A 7,798-nucleotide genomic window follows, 5' to 3' on the forward strand; every position below is an offset into this window, starting at 1 on the left:
CCACATGTCTATGACTGAATAACCACCATTCCGTACATCCTGGCATTGCATTCTGGATTAATACATTTCCCAAAATGTAGCATAAGATAGGGATACATGTTAATGCACTATGCTCATCAGTTCAGATGTACGAGTCATAGTACACTGAAGTACACACATGTCCGATAAGGGCACAGAGCCATAATAATAAAAGCCAAGTTAGTACACTCCACTTCCTATGTTCCTATTCCTTAATTACACACACACACACATCTGTCACTATGAGTCCATCCGGCTGAGCACATTTCAAATTCCTCCGAATTTTGCCAAAACAAAAACCAGCCGCACCGTGTGTCTTTTATTTTCTCCTGGCTTTAGACTTCCTGTCTCGCACAATGAAAACCGACCCATTCTTGCCGGACGGAGGGTGGAGGGGCACAGGTGGCTGATACACAGCTCGAGCACTCGTTAGGGGGAGTGTGTGCGGTCAGAGCGAGCAAGGGGAGACGCGGGTCACAGGGGCCGAGGTCCGGCCTAGATCAGCCAACGGCGTAATGAAACAGACCCGTAGACCAGACTGCACAGCCCTGCCGTGTCCAGACTGTAGGCCTGGCTAACAGCCAGACCAGTAAGTGACGAGACAAGAAATGTATAAATACATATATAAATGAGCAAATGCCATTTTTTTAGTAGAATCTTATACCAGTTGGCATTTTGGGCATCTTAAGCTTTTTTAAACAGCACTATATCTTAAGAACACATGATGTTGAACATTTTTTCTCCGTAATTTCTCATTTCTTTGGGGTCAAAAGATAACAGATGGAGTCTGAAATTATATATGTACATGTGTGTGTGTGTGTGTGTGTGTGTGTGTGTGTGTGTGTGCTGGTTTGTTTGTATGGTAGTGGTGAGGATTGGATTGTGTGAAGATGTTACTCCCTTAAAGGTCATTTGCAAATTGGCAAGAATATTTCTTACATGCACACACAAGTTTCATTCATACATTCATAGATTAATACATTCAGAAACGAAAAAACATATCCAAATCCTCAGTAATAACCACTTGTAAGGTCTAATGGCAATAAATCCACAAGTTTCACACTGATTAAGCTGCTAAGTAGCATCAGCTATAAGTGTGCCAAACTGGATCTTTAAATGTTATGGAATAAATCACATCCTATTGACAGCAATGAAGAGTAGTCAAGACATACCGAAAAACAATCAAATTAAAGTGGTGACTGAAACTAACTGTTGGGAACACCTGTGAGAACAGATTTAATATAAGAAAAGATTTGGTACTTATATAAATATACAGTATATGCCCCCAGAGAGCATACATAGTATTAGGACAGTCTTCTACAGCCATGATCAATCACCTACCTTTAGCTGTGTACTTTTGCAAGAGGCAAAGCAAGTTAATGTTTATGCTTTGTGTTGCATATGACGTCTCTAATCTCCTCAGTGCCGCTGCATTCTCTTACAGTGCCCCGTGTTCCCTGTGCCTGAAGAGTGCGAAAGCCCTCAGGGCTAAAGGCTAAAGACTCCAGGCAATGCCCTTTGGATCCCTGCCCTGTGGGAACACCTCAAAGCCTCAGCACTCTCACTCTGAGCTTCTGAGAGCAGATGAACTGCACCTTGTCGAGGCTTTTCTTCCAATGGTTTCCTGAATTCCTCAAGCTGTTCTCAGAACACTGTCTCTGTGCCTGACAAACTACAGAGTTAGCCTAACATGCTATGTAATCGACCTTTTATCCTCAGATCATGAGCTTGTGGATCAGAGAGGTCACAGGAGGACTGTGAGAATCGTGCAAACAGACAGGCCACAACCAGGCAAATCATGTCCAAATTCAGCTCAGGTTTGCCGAATGTCCTCTCAGACCACACAACTTAATGACAGCAAAAAGCATTAAAAGCAAATCTCCAGTGAACATATGAGCATCAAAGAAACACTAAGGAGTGGAAAAAGTCACCTGGTCAGGCAAATCAAGGATCCTTCTGCCTCGTGTTGGTGTAGGGATCAGAATTTGGAACTAGCAATGGAGCTATGTTTGGGGTCAAAAGATTTCCTAGCACACACTCTGAGCCCTGACACCCACTGACCAGTTGTGGATTTGAACATTGTTGCTGGCCACATTCATCCTTTCATGGCTACAGTTGGATTGACACTTTCAGCATGACGACGCAGCAAGTCACAAGGCACAGGTTACTGAACAGTTCCAGAGCCTCAGCCCTGGGATGAAGAGCAATGATTGTTCACAGCTGTCTTGATTGCAGATCCTGTCCAAACACAACCCTCTCTGCACGGAATACTGTCCCTGGTCAAGGCATGCAGCGGTTTGCAGAGCATATGGATTGCTGTTCGGAAGAACAAAGGAGGTGCAGTAGGATTTTAGCTCTGTGTATCCAAGGAAATTATCAATTTTTACACCGTCCACCACCTGTCACAACTGCAGCAGTTTCACCGCTGCAGCAATTTCGGGTCTCATGAAGCACCCAGAGGCAGTATATATCGTCCAGACCTCCATAGCTTCCAGAATGAGTTAGTATTGATCTGTGGAGGAAGATGGCTGCACTATGGTAGAGGATGCTGCTGTTTTATATGTGCAGGCATGCTGCCAGACACCCATCTATCAGAGATCTTGCCGCATGAGCTGTGCCCATAATGGGCTAGACCATGGGACAGACACTCCTGATATTAGCTTGGGTAGGTGCCATGCTCAGTCTACTACCTGCATTCTGTACCATAGGGTAGTGCAGCTTTGGGGACAAGGCACCCGGTAAAGTCATATTCCAGTCACACTGAGTTCTAGAATTCCAAATTTTATGCCTTCAAGTCCAGAAAACTCTAGCAGTTTTGGAACAGATGCCAGTATTTTGATTCTGTAAATTGCTGCTGTATTAGGGATGTTCTGCGCTGTTTTGCTCCAGTGAGCCAAGCTCGAAAAGGACAGATCTGAAAGAATCAAACTTCTGAAAGAGTGATTCATTATTTTTTTCTCACTTTTTTAAACCCAACATGCTTTCATTAGGCACTCAAAACCATGTGTTAAACCCAATGCACAGTCTATTATCCAACAACAGAAAGGCTGCTTTAGTTTCTTCAAACTTAGGCAAAATAAACACTACAATCACAATGTTTTTTTATTTAAGACCATTTGCATAATCATTGCCCATGTTGTGTTGGTGGCATCTGGGTTTGTAACAGATTTGTGCAGCCTAAAATGATTTGGGGATTTGTGTTGAGATTTAGCAAAATTAAAAATTATTTTTTATGAACTGAAAAATTAAAAGATCACATGAAGATCTGAGATAAAGATCAAGTTGGTGCTTCAGTGGACGTCAGCTTTTGTGACTGGCAAAGGTATAAACACAGACACACACGTACACAAACACACAGACACACGTACAAAAAATCCCAGACACATGCACCCACACTCACAGGGGGCGGAAGGGCCATTTGGCAACCTTGGTAAATACCAAATGGGCCGTTCTGCTTTTAGGCATGTGGGTGTAAATTTATCTTTTAAAATATGCTTTCAGCACCAGGCTCAACTGCAGGATTTTGAAATGGTGGGTGGTGGTGCAGCAGACGTAGTATTAATAGTACATCTATACTGGGTATTAGTAGTTCATTATCAGAATCATCATTATCAAAACTGTGCAGCAGTGTTCATTATCAGTAGTTGCATAACATGTCATTGAATGCATGGGTTGAACCATAACAATAATAACGACAATAATCTGAGCAGTGGTGTACAGTCAGGCCTTAACCAGAGAAGGTGTAACAAAAAAAGTGGACAGAAAAATAATTTAAAAAAACCATATTTAATAAATAAAGTACAATAAAAAACATCAATGTATTCATATAGGCTACTTTACATATTCTATGGGATAAATTTCTATCTGAGAGTGAATCTAATGAAAACTGCTCATTAGTCTGGATGCAGGGACTCCAGTGCACACCAAGACTGTCTGGTATTTAGGCTGTATGTCCTGATATGTCCTAGTATTTGGTTATGTCCTGGTATCTGTTTTTTTCCTGGTATCTGATTTTGGCCCTGCATCTGGTTATGTCCTGGTATCTGGTTTTGTTCTGGTATCTGGTTTTGTTCTGGTATCTGGTTTTGTCCCTGTATCTGGTTTTTTCCTGGTATCTGGTTTTGTCCCTCATCTGGTTTTTTCTTGGTATCTGGTTTTGTCCCGGAATCTTGATATGTTCTGTATCTGGCTTTGTCCAAGTATCTAGTTTTGTCCCGGCGCCTGGTTATGTCCCACCATCTGTCTTTATCCTGGTATCTGGTTTTTCCCAGCATCTGGTTATGTCCCACCATCTGTCTTTATCCTGGAATCTGTCTTTATACTGTTATCTGGTTATGTCCTGGTATCTGGTTGTGTCCTGGTATCTGGTTGTGTCTTGACGTCTGGTTATGTTCCAGTATCTGTTTTTCCCGGTCTCTGGTTAAGTTCCAGTATCTGTTTTTCCCTGTATCTGGTTATGTTCCAGTATCTGTTTTTCTCAGTATCTGGTTATGTTCCAGTATCTGTTTTTCCCGGTCTCTGGTTAAGTTCCAGTATCTCTTTTTCCCAGTATCTGGTGGTGTCTGTGTCTGGATATGTCCCGGCATCTGGTCCATTTTTTTTTAGATGTTCTCCCAAATTATGGACAATCCTCTTAGTCAACTTGTTTGTCACGCCTGACTTCCCGCTCCCTATGTTGTGAGTACATTTGTGAGATTGTGAAGGACATTGTATGGAGGACATTGTGAGCTCAATCCCTGATGATGCCACAGCCATCCATGGCCATAAGCCCAAGAGAGCAAAACTGGCCATGGTCTCAGGGAGGGAGGGGTGGCATACTCACTTCACAGCAACACTGGCCAATTATGGGAATCGGCTACAGGGAGGAAATCAGGAGTAATAGTATAGGTAGAAGACACATTAGTGGTGAGTCTAATGGAATACATATATCAAGTTTTGGCTTGTTGAAAAGGGTCTCTCTGCTGTGTACATGCCTACGTGCCATTTCTGGTGATATTTTGAAGGGTTCTGTAATGTAAGTCTGTTAGCAAAATGGCAGCAAATCTTACCAAATAAACGTATAATTTTCATTATGGGGCCTGGCCTCTAGCAGCCTGGCCCTTCTCAGCAATCAGTCTATGTACATGCTACCTAATGGTCTTGGGCACGCACATGTAAACACAGCGAAGAGAAAAGGGATTACTGCTGTCACTGTTGATTTCAGTTATAGTGATTGTGAAACCACCTAATATAAAAACATCTTTGTATATTCATTCATCGGAATATATAATTCCCAAAACCTAATAATGTTTTCCTCCAAGAGACTTTTGGTTTACATAGCAGACTGGTTCTGTCTTCTTCATGAAACCCACGAACAATTCCACAGCTGCTCATTTGTGTGCAATGGTTTGTTCTGAAAAAAAAACTCCCAAAAACGAAAAACACAGGACACCAAAAACAAGACCATGCTCCTGCCTGAGGGTCAACAATACTGCAATAACCTGAGAGATAGCAAGACTACAATATTCAATACCCCATTTGCTGCTTTCTGTTTGCTGCTGGAGAGAGCTCACCTATTGATTGCTGACCACATCCACCTCACCATTTGCATGCTTCTGTGGTCATGACTGACAATTTTTTGACCCTCTTCCCTGATGACCTACAGACTCACGCAAGGACATGAACAATGCTCGGTCAGCATTAAACATGCAGTAATACCAGTCTCCCGATCAAGATGCAGCATAAATATATGCCGCTTTGACTGCCCAGTCTAACATATTGATAGACAAAATGTCAAGATATTTGCTGTTTTTCTAGAACAAACCATTGCACATACCAGGGCAGCTGTGGCCAAAAGCTGCTTCTGTTTCTTTTCCATTGCTCAACATTTTTCTTCTAAATTTCCTGACAGAAAAATGATGGTAAACAATCTCAAAAGGAATCTAGTTTCAATCTTGAAAGTAGTAACCCTGCAAGATCCCCAGTCTTTGCAGAATCATAGTCTGTGACTAAAGACTAATGACACATGGACTTTAGATGTGAGAGACTTTTATGATGTCTTAGATGTCAGACTTTTGTCTTTTGAGTCTTTAAATCTATGGTTAGTGTGCCACTATTATTGACTAATCTGACATATTGACCATTGTGATAGACAAATCGTGACAGCCTATCATGTAGTCTGCATTAGCCAGCTACCCTTGAATGGCAGGAACTGTTTAATATTTTGGAGGCTATTTGTTATGTACATTGCCGGTGAGTCTCTCAACATAAATTCTGATCAATTTTGCAGATGCTGTAATGTTCCCCTGGACATATAATTGCCACACCCATCTTTTACTCCTCACGTTTCTTTATTTGGTGGAGACGAAAAAAATGCCAGGTGCTTATTTTGGAGATTTATAAGCATTGTGATCTCATGTCACATATTTTCACACAGAAGCATTGCTATGCCATCACAACAAATGATAAAATGGCATCACTTGATAAAATGATGCTCAAAAAGTCCAAGAGCTCAAAATATATAGGCGTACCTCACAACGTTACGGTGACACGATGTCAACTCCACATTCTGCATAGACAGTTATTATTATTATTGCTATCACAATATACACTACACAGTTGGGCCAACGTGCACAGGGCAAAGGATGTTTCATCAGCTTACTTTACACACGCACACATACACACACACACACACACACACACACACACACACACACACACACATACTTTCTTCAGTTACTGTTTGAGATCAACTTGTGTACTTAAAATAATGCTGTACCAACACCTAATTTTATATTTTAATATGCCAATATTGTGAATATTGACAAGATTTCTAAGATGTACATTATTTTTTGTTTTATTTTTTGTTGTTTTGTCATGTGTTCTATAGTTCTATAATAGGACTGCTGTTTAAATGAAGACTAATTGCTATTTCATCATTTTTTTGATGTGTGTAGATGCTTGGTAGATGTTGGACAGACCAAAAGGACACTCCTGGACTAAAATAACACCAGAACCCAAATTAAAATAACAATCACTCTGGTCAGAAAAATGAAATAAATTTTCCCAAATATTGCAGCCCTCGACAACAGTGACATTTTCATGTTTTCATCAAAGAGCAAAAAATAGATATCTCACCCACAAAACACACACACACACACACACACACACACACACACACACACACACACAAAGTATATTTATACACAAAGACGCACATAAAATCAATTTGTTAAAGCTCAGATATCCATCCTCATTGTCTACTTTCATCAGACCATGTAGATATATTTCCTTTTTCGTTCCCATGTAGTTTTCATTAACAGAGCACAAAACTGCTCTGATTGATTCAGCCTGAGTAACACTGTAATTATACCCCATGCCTATTCTGGCACAACCAGAGGTTGACAGCTTTCTCATTCATATCTGTAAGTAGGGTGGCAAAGGAATCTTTCTTTCACTGTTTTTTGTTTTTCTCCCCTTTTTCCCAACGTATCTCTCCCCTCTCCATGTTCCTCTATTTATCTCCCCTGCTATTTTACTTTCTCTCTCGCTCCTTTCCTCTCATTAGCAGAAAGGTTACTATTAAATCTTAGTGGGTACTAGGCAGCCACTGTGTCAGAACTAAGACTGAAAGAATGTAAATAGATCATCATATTCAGTAATTGGCACTCTAATCCCGCCCTCAGCCACACCCTCTCCAATCAGGCATCAGCAGGGCTCCGTGGCACCCACCTGTCATTCAGTGGTGTGTAACCGCACATGTACGTGTGTGTGTGTGTGTGTGTGTGTGTGTGTGTGTGTG

This window comes from Electrophorus electricus, chromosome 22 (assembly GCF_041902795.1).
Source record: "Electrophorus electricus isolate QZ-2024a chromosome 22, ASM4190279v1, whole genome shotgun sequence".
NCBI lineage: Eukaryota > Metazoa > Chordata > Actinopteri > Gymnotiformes > Gymnotidae > Electrophorus > Electrophorus electricus.